The 17,243-nt window shown below is 45.7% G+C and overlaps 1 protein-coding gene across 3 annotated transcripts in view; it reads left to right on the top strand.

Moving 5' to 3' along the window:
* Nucleotides 1–2,082: 2,082 nt before the first annotated feature.
* LOC119952334 (serine protease 23-like) overlaps nt 2,083–17,243 on the top strand; it is a 35,443-nt gene continuing 20,282 nt past the window's right edge. For 2 of the 3 annotated variants that reach the window (XM_038776007.1, XM_038776008.1), the window contains exon 1: nt 2,083–2,339. The gene's annotated coding sequence lies outside the window, so the exon portion shown is untranslated. The remainder of the gene's footprint in view (nt 2,340–17,243) is intronic. The other variant, XM_038776009.1, reaches the window with a different exon arrangement.

Consider the following 17,243-nt stretch of genomic DNA (forward strand, 5'->3'; position numbering starts at 1 on the left):
CAAATGACAAGAGGAATGAAAAAGGAGCTGTCACTCTTTCCAGGCCAATCTCTTCTTTGAGCCCTGTGTCATAATGTTCCAAACATTTTCATTCCTGCCATACTCAAAAATTCCTCTCCATTCCTCAATGAATTAGGCCATTTTAAACTGAAATGCTGCTTTATTCGGTCAGACTTCACTGCACAAAAACACTTTTCAGACGGCAAAATAGAGTCAATAGGTGCATCCAAGTGCTACCCTGTGAAAGGAATGGGCTGTACCCATTCCCTCACTCAATGCTTCCGTCCACATCCCTCTGATTAAAGGGTTAAGTAGGACAGAAATTAGATTTAGTTCAGCACCCTCTGGGGGCTCATCCTTATAATATCAATCACCCCTGGGAGACTGCACGTCACGGGTGAAAAGCTAAACTCTTCAAACCGAGTGAACAGTTTTCCCTCACCCCAGTTCAGTGCTTGGCTTTAGACAGTGATATAATATGCATGTTATCACCAGGCCAGGACATTACATGACAGATGCATCAGCAGTTCTTATTTTAAAATCGCTTAATGCGGAAGTTATTCAGACATTTCCAAGATACAAGGCAATTTGCCAGAACTGAGATATCCCACCTTTGCAAAAATGTTTATGCTTTATTATCTCCTGCCTTCAAAAACATCTTTACTGCTCCCCCTCTGCCTTGATAAACATCCTAAAATTGGTATTCCCCAAAGTCTTAGGCCTTCCTCCTTTGTATTCTTTCCCCATTCAGATTATACCCCTCCCCTTGTAATGTGCTCTATTACTTCAGGAGCAACATATAAATATAAGTTGTCACTGTTGTACTTTTATCCATATGTGTTTGTGTAAAACATATATATGGGTATTTGTAGCAATGTTTCTATTTATTTCCCTGTATTTGTATAAAACAAAGACTGGCAACATTTCACCTGTCAAATTAACCATTGTCTGTGTCAATTTATATCGACACATGATTTAGTTGAAATGGTTACACTATCATCAGAACTCCATGGCTTGCAAGCCAAGAATCATATATCTGTATTGTAACAGTGCCAAAAGTGGACAGACTGTGGCAGAAATAGAAATCTATTGAAAAGCTAGAAAATTTATCTCAACAACTGTCCTGGCTTAAGTTACTGTCCTATTCTGGTTGAACTAAAAAATAGAATTGCTTTTCAGCTTCCAGTGGCATCTCCAATCTTCAGTGTGCCTTAAGTCCTGTTCACCAATTTCTTAGTGTATCCATCTCTCCGCCACTTCATTTAACCTGAATTTCAACCAAGAGGTCAGAGTTGTTTGCACTTTTCACAAAGCACTAACGTAACTCCAGAATAGAAAGAGTATGAAGAGCCTCAGATAGCTCTCAAGATTGGCAGAGAACTTTCAACAGGGAAATAAGTGCCAGTACTTTGAAGGGTAAAATGTAATTTTTAAAGAGTTATTTGAAGCCTACTTTGACTTACAGGAATATAAAACAATAAAAAATCAATACATGTATCAAAATCTATTTAAATGCTACATATAATAATATTTTTTATTCCCACAAGTCGGCTTACATTAACACTGCAATGAAGTTACTGTGAAAAGCCCCTAGTCGCCACATTCCAGCGCCTGTTCGGGTACACAGAGGGAGAATTCAGAATGTTCAAATTATCTAACAACACGTCTTTCGGAACTTGCGGGAAGAAACCGGAGCACCCGGAGGAAACCCACGCAGACACAGGGGGAACGTGCAGACTCCGCACAGACAGTGACCCAAGCCGGGAATCTAACCTGGGACCCTCGCGCTGTGAAGCAACAGTGCTAACCACTGTGTCACTGTGCCGCCCATATCACACGACTTGCATTCATATGGTGCCTTTAATGAAGTAAAATGTCTTAAAGACACTGTTCAAACATACAGTGCACATCAAAATATGTCACGTGAAACAGTATATAGTAACATGTCTGTCTTGGCGTTGCACTGCATTAGAAATCAGACCAGAACTTGCTGGCACTAGGACCGCAGAGGAAACTTTACAAAGCCATGTTAGGAAACTGATTTAAAATGCAAGCTCCCATACAGCCAGTAAGGAAGAAATATTCAAACAGAACTAGTGTCTGTGAGCAGCAGAAAGAGAGAAATTTCAGCAGTCTGGATCTGGCGACGTACGCCAGATGTAACCCCAGAGGCAGAGTTCTGAGCTGGATGTCTGTATTAAAACGATATTAGCTTAAAGCAGCAGAGACAGAGAGGAGACAATTGATTTGTGAAATGGAAATTGATTTGAACTTCAACTGTTTCACACGCAGACTGGAGTTAAACAAAGAACTGTGATTTTGTTTCCTTCAAGGTATAGGTAAGGATTTTTAATTTATTACATTCTTGAATGCAATGCATGGATATTCTTTGAACAAAGTATTGAAAATCAAATCATGGAACTCAGTCACTTGATTATAACATTGCTGCGAACTTGGTTCTGAACATACTCAATGAATATTTTACTACTAATAATTTAATTCAGATTAATATAAAATGAGTTACAGTAAAAGTCAAATTTTTGTTTCCAGTCCATGTTAATCATTCACAGAGACTCATGGTAAAGATACACATATACTTAAATGAGGGAAAAATGATTTATTTTTGCATTTCAAAGCCCAGGTGAATGATCAAGCCCCTTAATACAGGACAAGGGCAATGTTGAAAAAGTACAAGACAAAATAAATTGAGAAATAATGGTTTCATGATGCCAAATTTGGATTTTTAAAGTTGCTACAACATGATTGGAAGGGAAAATGAAAGAAAAGTTAAGAAAAAAATAGTTTTCAAAAATATAATATCGATTGATCTCCTAACTGGTGCTGCTGAAGATATCATCAAATGTCATCAACTGTGACTTTAAATCTGAATAATTGAGTGATAATTGTGTGTCAGGGTAATATTTTGTAGAACAGTTTGATTACCATTTCCACAGCGTCAGTGAGCAGGAAAAGAATTTGGTCTATTTGAATTCAGAACACTATATAAATGTCTGGGAAGAGGTTTAACTCATTCCAATTTCACAGGATGGAAGAGAATGGGAAATTCCTTTGGAATTTAATGACTGGGTCGAAACTTGTATCCGATGCATCTTTTTTGCAATTCAAAATAAGTGCCACTCTCCATGAAGAGCACACGTTTTGCAGTCCTTATCCCCTTCCCCCACCTGTCATTTTCACCTTATGAATCTGGTAATTGTTCCTCTGAAAAAAGAGTCTTATCAGAGCTCAGGAATAGTTCCTGCCAGGTGCTTTGGTTGAAGTGTAAATGATATCCAGTAAAAACTTTGCAAGGAGTGCAGGGTAATGCAGGAATGAAGTACAAGCACCCAGCAAATCTAACTTGTTTCAGCATGAAGGAAGTCACAAATTGCACCAGCCCTGCAAATAATACAAGCAGCTTTCTTCATTTATTCTTCTGCAAAAGGTTGTTACTGTTCTGATCGTAATAACTTAGACAGAAAATCTGAAATACAAAATACCAGAAAAACGCCACAAAGTCTGTTGGCACCTGAAAAAATAAAAAGATTTTTCCTTGAGTTCTTTTGTCAAAATTTCACTGCAAATCCTAGGGGAGTCCCTGTGACCTCCAGATACTGGTCTAGCCTGATTTGTATAGTTTTCTCTTTTTTCTAATGACTTTTTCTGAGTTGCAAAGTCAGGACTCAGAGTGTGGGTCAGGGGCAAAGCCCTAATCCAGCTCCTTGCCTGCTCCAAAAACCAATTCAAATTGAATCCAATTCATGGTCCCCACAAGAGAGACATATCAGGGGCGGAATTCTCCGACCCCCAGTAGGGTCGGAGAATCGCCTGGGGGTGCCTAAAATCCCGTCCCCGCCGTGGCAGAGATTCTCCGCCACTCGGGAAGTGGCGGGGGCAGGAATCTCGCCACCCCGATCGGAGAGGCCCCTGCGGCGATTCTCCGGCCCGAATGGGCCGAAGTCCCGCCGCTGGGAGGCCTCTCCCACCGCCGAGGTTTAAACCACCTCTGGAACGGCGGGCTCAGCAGCGCGAGCAGGCCCCCGGGGTCCTGGGGGGGCGGGGGGCGATCGAACCCTGGGGGGTGCCGCCACGGTCGCCTGGCCCGCAATCGGGGCCCCCCCCTCAGAGTCCGGGCCAGTGCCCTGGCTGCACTAGTTACTTCCGCGTCCGCCACGGCCTCCGCCATGGCGGAAGCGGAAGAGAACCCCACATCGCGCATGCGCCAGCAGTGATGTCAGTGGCCAGCTGCCGCTGACGTCACTGTCGGCGCATGCGCGGACCGGCGAAAGCCTTTCGGCCAGCCCCGCTGCCGGGGGTGCCGGGTGTTGGCGCCGGTCTTCTGGTGGCAACTGCTCCGCCGTGGGACTGGCTCCCAAAGGTGTGGAGAATTCCCTACCTTTGGGGAGGCGCGACCCCTGAGTGGTTGGCGCCACTCCCCTACTCCAGGACCCTCCGTCACGCTGGGTAGGGGAGAATGCCGCCCCAGATCTGAGCCAAAAGGCTACTACACTTGATCTTAGCCAAAAGGCCTGATAGTTTTCTCTTTTAACTTAAAATGTGTGTTCAAACAAAAGTGAGAAGAGAACTGGTTCACATATTTTGTTCACAAGGCACTGTGGTCTGAATAGATGCCATGAAATAGTGCTTCTAATATTCTTTTATGAATGTTTAGAAGAAATATTGATGTTTTCATTAAAAATGCATTTGGCAGACATCTTTTTGTCTGGTGGTTATTTGGAAACTATGAGCTGGATTTTTGATCTACGTTTGGAACCATTTCTGAGCCCTGAGTCCACACCACATCAGATTTGGACCCCGCACCCACCCGCACTCGTGAGTTTTCATACAAAAGGCCAATTAGTGGCGAGAAGATGGCATGCCATTCAATTAAGGCAAATGGGAAAGCTCCTAAAGCTGGAGAGCCAATTGAAGGTAAGGGGGAGTGAGAGAGGAAGAGGGGGCACCTCAAGTTGCAAAACTGTTAAATATCAAACTGTCCGCAGAGGCCAGATAGAACCCTTCCACAGGGCAGTATTCAGCCACAGCTGTAGCCATTTAAAACTCTTGTCTACAGAGGCAGGGTGTTTAAAAAGCCCGCTGGAGAGTTGGCTTGTGTGGTGAATGTACTTAATGCAATTCACACTGTATAGCATTGTGCCCTTGTGGGCTCTGTCTGTGAGCCGTTGCGTGGCTCTGCCCACAGGGGGAGATGAGGAGCTTGTACAGGGCTCCACCCTCGGCTCCGCCCATGGCTCCGCCCATGGCCCCTCCCACTACTGGTAGTATAAAGTACTGCAGCCTTGTGAGCCTGCCCTCAGTTCTTCTGGTCGCAGGCAGGCTCAGTTGTAAGTCTATTAAAACCATAGTTTACTTCCTATCGTGTCTCGAGCTGATGGTCACATCAGCTTGTCTACCGGCTGCAACGATCCCACCTCTTCTCACTGGCTAGACACTGCCAGTGCTGCTTCATCCTCGACCTTGCCTTTTGGAAAATGTCTCAGCCACCCATGCTGGAAAGCGGGCACACCGGCCTGTGGCAGAAATTTTTTAGTCCCCGCTTCCAATCCCACCCCCCCCCCAATCAGTCTTCGAATTTCCAACCCTATGATTTTTCTGTTTAATATTATTGTACCACAAATCATTCTGATTCATCCTCTTTCCAATAAAAAAAGTTTGCCTCACTCTTTTGTTCAGAAAATGCCTCTTTAAATTAAAGGAAAGTCGCCACTTTGTTGTGCGTTTAACAGGAAAGAATTGCGTGTTGGGATGTTGCCAATTTCTGGAACAGTTAATAACAATGTTCTCACAAATTTAGGATTGAGTGCAGCTAGGTTGGCAACAATTGCAAGTTGACACCACATGTGTATGTGCTGTGGTTGCATATTCAGTTTCATTTCCTGCCTCTTTTTTTAAAGGGGCAAGGTTCCCATTTTTATCCCTTTTTCCTTACTCTTCCCCTTTCAGGAAATTAAACTTCCTTTAGTATGATTGCAGTATTACTTTGTCCAAAGTTCCATTCTTCTTGTATATGCCGAGGTAGCAAGTGACGGAAGCATAGAATCGCTACAGTGCAGAAGAAGGCCATTCGGCCCTTCAAGTCTGCACTAACCCTCTGAAAGAGCACCCGACTTAGGCCCACTCCCCCACCTGATCCCTACAACCCCACCTAACCTGCACATCTTTGGACACTAAGGCACAATTTTAGCACGGCCAATCCACCTAACCTGCGCATCTTTGGTGAGGAGGTGTTTTTCAAATTTGTGCATGAAGATGCTAGCATATTGAGGTGCGAATCTGGTCCCTCTGCGTGTTCAGTGCTTCTGGTTGAAGAACTTGTTGTCGAAGGTGAAGATGTTGTGATCCAGAATGAAGTGGATGAGTTGCAAAATTGCGTACGGCGATTGGCAGTTGTTGGTGTTAGTACTGAGGCTGTTGCGGCAATGCCGTCGTCATGGGGGATGCTGGTGTAGAGTGCCGAGATGTCCATTGGGACGAGGAATGTTCCTGGTTCAACTGGTCTATGGGTGCTGAGTTTCTGTAGGAAGCCCGTTGTGTCGCGACAGGAGCTGGGCGTTCCTTGTACGATGGGTTTCAAGCTGCCCTCGATGTAGCCAGAGAGGTTCTCACACAGGGTCACATTGCCTGATACGATAGGACAGCCTGGTGTGTTGGCCTTGTGTATTTTCAGGAGGCAGTAGAGATCTCCAACCCAGGGAGTACGTGGGATGAGAGCATGTAGGGTGCTCTGAAGGCCTGGATCCAAGGTCTTGATCAGTCGGTTGAGTTGGCGGGTGTGTTCCTTGGTCAGGTCTGCGGGTAACTGTCTGTCGTGTTCCTGGTTGTTGAGTTGTCGGTACACTTCTTTGTAGTAGTCCGTTCTGTTCAGTGTGATGGTGGCCCCTCCTTTGTCTGCTGGTTCTCCACATCTTCTCCCTAGCCCATGATATTAAACTCAGCTTGGAGATTCCCATTGCTAAAGATGATTAGTCACAGACCTGGCATACGAAATATAAAACCAGAAAATTCTGGACATGCTCAGCAGGTCAGTCAGCATCTGTGGAGAGAAACATAGTTAATAGGCTGAATTATACAGGATTCCAGATTCCTCCCCACCACCAGTCTTTTAGCAGTTGTTAATAGGGACGCCAGCCCTTCTGAATCAGGACACCCCACCTCTGAGAGCTTTTGGCCATGATGTGGAGATGCCGGCTTTGGACTGGGGTGAGCTCAGTAAGAAGTCTTACAACACCAGGTTAAAGTTCAACAGGTTTGTTTCAAATCACTAGCTTTCGGAGCACTGTTCCTACCTCAGGTGAATGAAGAGGTAGGTTCCAGAAACATATAGACAAAGTCAAAGATGTAAGACAATGCTTTGAATGTGAGCATTTGCAGGTAATTAAGTCTTTACAGAGCCAGAGATAGGGGTAACCCCATGTTAAAGAGATGTGAATTGTCTCCAGCCAGGACAGTTGGTAGGATTTCGCAAGCCCAGGCCAGATGGTGGGGGGGTGAATGTAATACGACATGAATCCAAGGTCCTGGTTGAGGCCGTACTGATGTGTGCGGAACTTGGCTACAAGTTTCTGCTCGGCGATTCTGCGTTCTCGCGCGTCCTGAAAGCCGCCTTAGAGAATGTTTACCTGGAGATCAGAGGCTTAATGCCCTTGAAGAACAAAGGGACTTTGGTGTGTTTGTCCCTAGATCTCTGAAGGCAGAGGTGCAGATTAATAGGGTGGTGAAAAGGGCAAATGGACCACTTGCTTTTATCAATCGGGGCATAGATTACGAAGGCAGGGAGGTCATGATGAAGCTGTATAGAACTCTGGGGAGGCCATAGCTGGAGTACTGTGTGCAATTCTGGGGCAAAATTCTCCGACCCCCAGCAGGGTCGGAGAATCGCCTGGGGCCGCCGAAAATCCCGCCCCCGCCGTGGCAGAGATTCTCCGCCACCCGGGAAGTGGCGGTGGTGGGAATCCCGCCACCCTGATTAGCGAGGCCCCTGCGGTGATTCTCCGGCCCGGATGGGCCAAATTCCTGCCGCTGGGAGGCCTCTCCCGCCGCTGAGGTTTGAACCACCTCTGTAGCGGCGGGATCAGCGGCGCGAGCGGGCCCCGGGGTCCTGGGGGGGGGTGGGGGGGGCGATCGAACCCCGGGGGGTTGCCCCCACGGTGGCCTGGCCCGCGATCGGGGCCCCCCCCGCTCAGACTCCGGGCCAGTGCCCTGGGTGCACTCTTTCTCCTTCCGCGGCCGCCACGGCCTCCGCCATGGCGGAAGCGGAAGAGAAACCCACATCGCGCATGCACCGGTGGTGACGTCAGCGGCAGCTGGCCGTTGACGTCACTGCCGGCGCATGCGCCGACCGGCGAAAGCCTTTCGGCCAGCCCCGCTGCCGGGGGCGCCGGTTTTTTGCGCCAGTCTTCTGGTGCCAACCGCTCCGGCGCGGGGCTGGCCCCCAGAGGTGGGGAGAATTCCCCACCTTTGGGGAGGCCCGACCCCTGAGTGGTTGGCACCACTCCCCTACGCCGGGACCCTCCGTCACGCCGGGTAGGGGAGAATCCCGCCCATGATCACCACATTATAGGAAGGATGTAATGCACTGGAGGAAACCCTCGCAGACACAGGGAGAACGTGCAAACTCCTCATTGACAGTGACCCAAGCTGGGAATCGAACCTGGGACCCTCACGCTATGAAGCAGCAGTGCTAACCACTGTGCTACCGTGCCGTCCTTCAGATCATTTGTTCCAATGAAGGGTCATCTTGATCTGAAATTTCTACCCATGGATGTTGTCTGAGCTGCTAAGGATTTCCAGCATTTTCTATTTTTATTTCAGCATTCCAGCATTTGCAGCATTTTATCTTTCTGATGGGATAAAAGTTCCTTTTCAAGTATCACTCAGTATCATGCCAAGACATCAGCTGCTAATTTTTAATATACGGTTTTCTCAGGGGGAGTACCATTTCCTTTGTTTTCTGCCTCGTCCCTGATCTCCTTCTACCACATGCTAACTGCAGCTGAGAATGCAGGTGAATGACCTGTTCCACAGCTCTTCCTGCTGCACTGATCAGCTGCTTGGAGGTGAACAACTGGAGCTCAGAGACAACTATCTTTCCAAATTTCTCCCAGTGAAATTGGGACCCCAAACCTGCACCCCTCTTATTGGGTATCACCGTGACCTGATAATTTCAAGTTTGATACAAATATGAACTCCTTAAACATCAAATAATAATACTGATGGACTTCCTGTGGCATTCTGTAGGGGGAAGATGTGCCCGAGGCAGCTCCCGCTGGAGTACTGCACTTTTAGTCTTTTTCTTTTAGTTGCGGGGGTATTTTTATTCGAAAACCCACATATTTAATGGGATAGGCTGAGATGGGCAAGGGAACATTGCAACGTCATCTGGTTTTACCGGAACATGGGAGTGGAGCTGGTGAAGAAGAGGGCTGCGTTCAACAAAGCCAAGGCCACCTTGTACAAAAGTGGAGTCCAGTTTGGGGTACTGTATCCGGCGTGGCTAAGATTAACCTTCGAAGGAAAGGACTATTATTTTGATATGCTGGACGAGGCAGATTCCTTTGTAAAGAAACATGATTGAGTCTTTTAGGTCAGGGATGGGCATGTTGAATTGTTGACTTGCTGAGGTTCCATCTGCATGTTTGGATTTTCCTGTTCTTGTTGCAGTTGAATTTTTTTTACAGGTTGGGCTCAGGTTTAGTTTTATGTGAGGTTGTAAATTTCATGAAAACATATAGCTCCCTGTTGGGGTACAATATTTTAAGGGATTTTATACGTTGCTTTTTTTTTTGACATCATTTTTCTTCACTCTAGGTGGCAGCCCCCCTGCTAACAGAAGAGTTAGCTAACGGGAACAGTGTTGCGGGGTTGACTCCAGCTCATTATAGTACTTCTGTTTTGGATAATGAGCTTAGTGTTTTTGTTTTGTTTAGGTTTATCAGAAGTAGGTTTTAGTTGCTAATGTTCGTCTTGCTAATATATGTATGAGTATTTGGGTGCAGCAGTGACTGAGGGCAAGGATGAGGGGGGAAGGGTGGGGGTGGTTTGCTAACGGTGACTGCAGGTTTTTTCTTTGTTTAGTCCTGTGAGTGGGTTTGGCAGCCATCTTGGGTGGGCCTGGATGTTGTACCATCTATATATCTGTTGGTTAATCCCTCTTGCTGGAAATGGCCGACTCCGGATTGAGGGGAGGGGGTGTTGTGGGAGTCTCCCAATTTGTTTGGTCACCTAGAATGTCAGGAGGTTGAATGGCCCAGTGAAAAGATCAAGGCTATTTGCCCGAGTTTAAATTCTGACTTGGTGTTTCTGCAAGAGAGTCATTTACAGGTAGAGACCAGACAGGGTTGCAGAAGAGGTGGATGGGACACATTTTCATTTGGGTTTTGACGGTATGGCCCAAAGTGCGACAATATTAACCAATAAAATGGTTCAGTTTTCTGCCAGTAAGATCTCGGCTGACCCCACTGGTAGATATGTTAGTTGTGACGAATGGAGGATTTTAGGATTATAGGTATTGGGCAAAGGGTTAAAAACCTGAGGTAGAGTGTGTTTGACTGAAGTGGTCATGTTTTTAAAAATAATCTTGTTTTGCAGGGCCTGGGAGCTTTTAGCAGCCAGAAGGTGAAATTGACCAGAGGGATGTGTTTTTCAGTCTGGGCTAATCAGAAAATCTGGCGTAAAAGAGCCACATATTCCTAGCCCTGCAGGGGGCTAGCAGTGAACCAATGTGAAATTAACAGCTTTTGCTGCAGATATGGCCCCCCGCACTTCCAGGTCAGAGGCTGCTCATGCGCAGGGCGGAGGCTTCCAGCGGCCAAGCCATTCTCCATGGCAGACTTAGACCGCGGAGCTGGGCTTTAAACATAGTGCCCCTAATCGGTTGCGCGCCCAACCCGGACTGCCCGACCAAAGATTGCCCGGCCGCATATAAGGCCCCCGCCCTCCGATCAGCCCACCGTCAACCAGGGCAGCTGCGGACTGAGTCCAAAGCCGCCACGCTAGTATCCCGACCGGCAGGACTGCGTTAGATCCATGCCGGGACTTCGGCCGGTCGGGGCCGGAGAATGGTGGGGCGGGCTTCCAGCATTTGGCGTAGGTAGGTGGTATACAACACGGCATACCCGGAGAGCAGCGCTTTTCGGGGCCCGGAGAATCGGGGAAACAGCGCCGGTCCTGACTCCATGCGGGGAAATGGATTCTCACCCCGGTGCCGGCTGCGATTTCGGTGTCAGGGTGGACAATCCAGCCCGCTGTCTTTGCTGGATGGAGCTAAGAGATTTAGAGAGACATTTTTGAGAAAGCATTTGGAGAGAGTTGCAGTCTGACCTGGCAACCCTGGTTTTGACCGCAAGTGAAGGCAGTTTCCTCTCCAAGTAGCATATGTTAAAAAAAAATAGTAATAATAGTTAAAGCAGACAGTCTTGTCTGAAGACAAAGAAGAAGCTGAAACAGCTATTTGAAAACATTCAGCCAGAGTTTGAAGGGGTTCTAATAGCAGCCAAAATCTGTTCTGTGAAGCAAGTATTGCTCTCTGCCAAACTGATTTTAAAAGTGGATTAAAAGCTGTATATTTCTTTTCTTGCTGTTTATTGGGGAATTGAGTAGATTTGTTTAAGGATTAATTGGATACTATTCTTTTCAGTTGTGAAATTAAAGAGTGTAATATTGCATTCATAATAAAGTTTTGTTTTCAAATACCAAATCCCTATTTTTTTTCATACAGTCACTCCTGGAGTTGCGTATTCTTTTCTCAGAGTCTTACAAAATAAACTAAAATATTGGGGTTTCGGCCAAGTATCCTAGCCACTGTTGGGGTCTGGGCAGGTATCGTAATAAATTATCTGTGGCTCTTTGGTGGGCACCTCGGTTTTTCTGTTTATTATTTATGCTCCAAACTGGGATGATATGGATTTTATTAATAATCGGCTGGGCGCCATCCCCGATTTGGATTCCCATCAGCTTATTTTGGGGGGGGGGGGGGTGGCTTAAAATGTCTGGACAAGTCTCAGCCCATATCTCTGACTCCATCGGGGTGGCCAGAGCTTTGTTGCTTTTCATGGAACAGGTGGAGGGAATGGTGGTGGTGGGGAGGGGGTTGTTGGGGTGGATAGCAGATGCTGGGTTACTCAGTGATTGTGATTTCAGACCATATCCCACACTATGTTGATTTGGCACTAGAATCAGGTCCCTCCCAGTTGGATGCGGCATTATTAGCACACAAGCGATTTTGTGAACGCATGTCCGCCGCCATTGGGGAATATATTAAATCTAATAAAAGTGAGTCAATATCACCTACGCTGTGGGAAGCTCCAAAGGTGGTTATTGGGGGGAGATAATTTCCTACAAAGTGCACATGGTAAAGACAGTGAGAGTGGAGCAGCAGAGGCTGGTGCATTCCATCCTTGAGGTAGACCACCAGTACTCACTTACCCCATCCCCAGAGTTATTAAGGGCATTTAAATGGCCATTGGATAAACATATGGATGATAATGGAATAGTGTAGATGGGCTTTAGATTGGTTTCACAGGTCGGCGCAACATCGAGGGCCGAAGGGCCTGTACTGCGCTGTAATGTTCTATTCTATTGTCTATTATTGGCAAGTAGGAAAAAGCTGCAGACAAAATTTGAACTGTTATCAATGGATAGGGCATTGGGCCAGCAGCGATGCTCGAGCGGTATGTTTAATGAATACGGGGAAAGGCCAGTCACCTCTTAGATCACCAGCTGAGGCGGCAGGCAGCTTCCCTGAAGATCGTACAGTAACGTGATTAGAGCAGTAGCCTGGTTTCAGGCACACCTCAGGTCAATGCGGCTTTTGAAACATTTTATCGGGGTGTCTATAGATCGGAGCCTTCGGCTGAGCGTTCGATATGAATCATCTTTTGTATAGATTATCCATCCGAGCCGTGGAGGGGGAGAGGTGTGAGGAGTTGAAATCCCCGTTAGGCCCAGAGCACTGGGTTAATGCAGACTGGTAAAGCTCCTGGCCCTGGTGGCTTCCTAATTGAATTAAGTCATTTGCGGAGCAGTTGGTACCTCTACTTCTAGATATGTTTAATGATTCGTTATCCCTGGATAAGTTGACCTTTGCTCTCGTGCAGGCCTTGATCTTCAAGACACTCCCAATAGAGTGTGGATCGTTTCAACCAATTTCACTTTTAACCGCGGAATTAAAGCTACGTGTAAAAGTGCTGGGTAGGTGATATACAGCACGGCGTACCCGGAGAGCACTGCCAGGAGCTTTACTGGCACTGTGGTTGGAGCCCTGTCTTCCAGAGTTGATCTCGGAGTACCAGACAGGCTTCGTTAAGGGATGGCAATTGTCGGTCAATATATGTCATCTCCTAAATGTTGTCCTTTCCCCCTTCTCAGTCCCCGATTGCTTCCCTAGATGCCAAAAAGTCATTTGATATAGTGGAGTGAAAATATCTCTTTGAAATTCTTGCAAGATTTGGATTTGGACAAACGTTTATATTACTGTATAATAATAATCTTTTAATCATCTTATTTTTGTTGTCACACGTAGGCTTACATTACCACTGCAATGAAGTTACAATGAAACGCCCCTAGTCGCCACATTCCGGCGCCTGTTCAGGTACACTGAGGGAGAATTCAGAATGTCCAATTCACCCAATATCAAGTCTTTCGGACTTGTGGGAATGAACCAGAGCACCCGGAGGAAAACACAGGGAGGACGTGCAGACTCCGCACCGACAGTGACCCAAGCCGGGAATCGAACCTGTATAGGGTCTCCACTGCTAGTGTTTGCACAAATGCTTTGAATTCTGGCTATTTCCTGCTGAGTTGGGGCACAAGGCAGGGCTGTCCATTGTCTCCACTCCTATGTTCTCTGGCAATAGAATCTCTTGTCAGAGCACTGAGATCTTCTGTCAAGTGGAGGGGGATAAAAGGTTTTCCCCTCTTTCCCCTTGGCACACCCTCCTCCCTGTTGAAGAGGATTTTGTCTTTGGCCGGGTCTGGTGGGGGGACTATTTTGTGCATGAACAGCCAGATCCTATCAGTAAAGTTGGCTCTGTTGAATTAGATAAAGTAATGGGAGGATGACTTGCGTCCCATTCTGGATGATTAGGTATGGAGCGAGGTTCTTCACAGGGTCAACTCCACATCCCCCTGTGCTTGATTTAGTCTGATCCAAATCCAGGTGGTGCACAGGGCTGGCCGGCTAACCACACTGCTATGTTCGGAGCTTGTCCCAAGTCAGTAAGCTTTTGGGTCTCTTTCTTCAACACCGTGTTGGAGAAACTCAGTGTTGATTTGGAGCCATGTCCACTGGTGGCCATTTTCGGGGAGCCAGACTCGCTGGTGCTCCAGACGGGGGTGAAGGTGGATGCCCTCACATTTGCCTCATTAATAGCCTGGAGACGTGTTCTGCATGGGTGGAGGTTTCCTACTCAGCCCAGTGCCTCGGCCTGGTTGGGTGACCTCATGTCATTCTTACGTTTGGAGAAGGTCAAGTACACCATCAGGGGGTCGGTAGAAGGGTTCTATCTAAGATGACAGACATTCATTTCCTTTTTTATACAGTTAGTCACCGTTAGTTGTTAAAGGGTTTAGTTTGTTGAAATCTTGTTTTGTGTTTATTGCATAACTCTGGTTCTTTTGTGTGATTTTGTTTTTTATGAATTTTTTAATAAACATAACCTAAAAAACTATGAACACTGATGGCATTGACATCATTGAATTATGAATCATGCAGTTGGACACCAACCTGGTTAATCAGACTGTAAGACACTGTACCAGATGCACCATTAGTGTTACCTAAAAATGCCAAGGAACTTAAAAGTCTCAATGTCAAAATAAATGAATATAATTAGGAGGGAGTGGAACCAATCAATCAGGATTGCTGCGACTAATTTTATTTTCTCTCAGTCAAAAGAGGTTTTTATTTTCAAAAACATCTTTGAAAACTCGACTAACACCAGTTCCTTTGCAGCGTGGACTGCTCAAGGAGCTGGGCCGACCTGGAAATTTGCCCGAACGAGCTGATGCCTGATGCGTTATTTACAGCAGCAGTCCAGTCACTGCTGCTTTCAACAAACAACCATAGGGTGGTTAAATTACCCCATTAGAGGGAGGAGGTCACACTGACACAGGCCCACTGGATCAAATGGCTTCACTTTTAATATCCTTCTCAATATGAAGATCGGGATCCAGTAACAGACATTACATATTTCTGGACACAATCAGCACTTGTCGGTACAATACACACTGGTTATTTTACTGGATTACTTATTTAAAATATCACATTAATATCAACACCAGCACTTTGTCACCTTTACTGAGACTCAAACTATTGCCAGTAAACTAATAACATTTCAACATAGGAAGGTAGAGGACTGGAAAACGGGATATTTTGGTCGCTCCGGACAATGAGTTCAAATACAGAATATATTGTACACTGCCTATGTCCGTTAATTGATCTTCTCATCAAAAGTCTGACTAGATCTTAAAATTCCTGACCCATTTGAAATCATCAGCACCTCTGTGTGATGGACAGTGTAGTTTTCACCACTCTGCATGACATATTCAGCTGCTACAGAATTGTATTGTGTTTATGGGAATTGAACCAGAACATAAAAGTCAGGGAATAAACAAGATAATTCAAAACATTTGTTAGTTGAACATACGGGTAAATTCTGGTTTATATTAGTGTTTCATTTAGATGGAAATGAAAAAAACATTGATGTTTTCCAGACAGTCTGAGGTTTGACTCCTTGAATGATAGAGTTGGTTAATCTCAACCGGAATAATAGTTAAAAAGTTGTGATAATGCCCTGAAATATAAGACACAGGGAGGGGGGCCGGGTGGCAAAGCAATCAGATATACCATTCTCTAGTAACCCCTGCTGAAATGCGTGCAATTGTGTGCTGTTAAGCAGAAGAAATAATCTTGCATCATTTTGATGCCTCCCACAGCTGAATAGAGGAGGGCTTGTAGTACAATGAGTAGCATCCCTGCCTCTGAGCCAGATGGTTAGAGACATACCTCAGGACTTGATGGCCAAGAAAGGTGCGTTAATGATGTGGTCAGACAGGTTGTGTGTCAACCTAAAAATTCCTTCCAACACGCCAATAGCTGGCGGTAAGAGCGGGAGAGACTCCTGGTCAGCCATGCTTGATATGGAGTGGTGCCCCTCAAGTTACAAGCCCCTGGCAACAGGCTGGTGACCTGTTTTGGGAATTATTAGCTATGGTAACAGACAAAAAGGTCTGCCTTAGTGCATCACTAGGAAGAGAATTGGAATTTGACAGCTAAATAGTCAGTCTGGGATTATGCATGATCAATGGTCACATGGGCAAGGTGCCCCTGGAACTCTACCCCACTGTCAACTCAAGAGGGACTAAAGTGACTATTAATATAAATGGGTGCAGCTCTTCCATTTTGGAGAAAGGGAAGGGTGAAAGTTTGAGACCAATTTATCTGTTAACGACACTATTCTATTGGACTGTAAGTGTAAGCCCAAGTAATTCAGACATGTTACACACACTCTCCTACACATGCATAAACACTCACCCACATGCACACACAGTGTCCATTAGTCATTAAGTACAATGCAAGTGGAACTTTCTCTGGAAAATACTTAATCATTTTGGAAACCTGTGGCCTTCAAAACCTTTCAATGTTCACACCACAGATATGCCACAGAATGTGCCCGCATGTTAATGAAGTCCAGACATATCAGGATAAGAATAGAGCCCTATTTTGGAGGATTTCTAATGTACAAATTATACATCAACAGTAAGTATCTGTGGATGGTGTCAGAAATCATAATGATGTTATTAAGCAACCAAATGCACAAAGGGTTAATGATTAACCCTGTTGCATGCTGCTACAGCAGTACACTAGAAGAGGTTAATGGGATTGAGTGCAAATACTCTAAACCTTGGCAGCATTTGAGGGAATAAATATTAAAAGGTCATTTCCACTGATCAGTAAATTGGTAATGAGGCACAATAAACTGAAGATTTGTTGAGAAATGTAATGTGGAGATTGGAAGATATTTCTCACACAAATGGTTGTTTGGGTATGGAATGTATTATTACAATTAATTCCCATCAGTTTGGAAGGAGTTATATCAAAGGGTCTGGGGAAAGAATGGGAATTTGGAATTCGAGTAGAAATTACTGGAGGAGGAGGTCACACTGACACAAGGACAATGGATCAAATGGCTTCACTTTGTATGGTTTTATCAAAAGCCGGCCATTTT

Source organism: Scyliorhinus canicula, chromosome 17, assembly GCF_902713615.1.
Source record: "Scyliorhinus canicula chromosome 17, sScyCan1.1, whole genome shotgun sequence".
Lineage (NCBI taxonomy): Eukaryota > Metazoa > Chordata > Chondrichthyes > Carcharhiniformes > Scyliorhinidae > Scyliorhinus > Scyliorhinus canicula.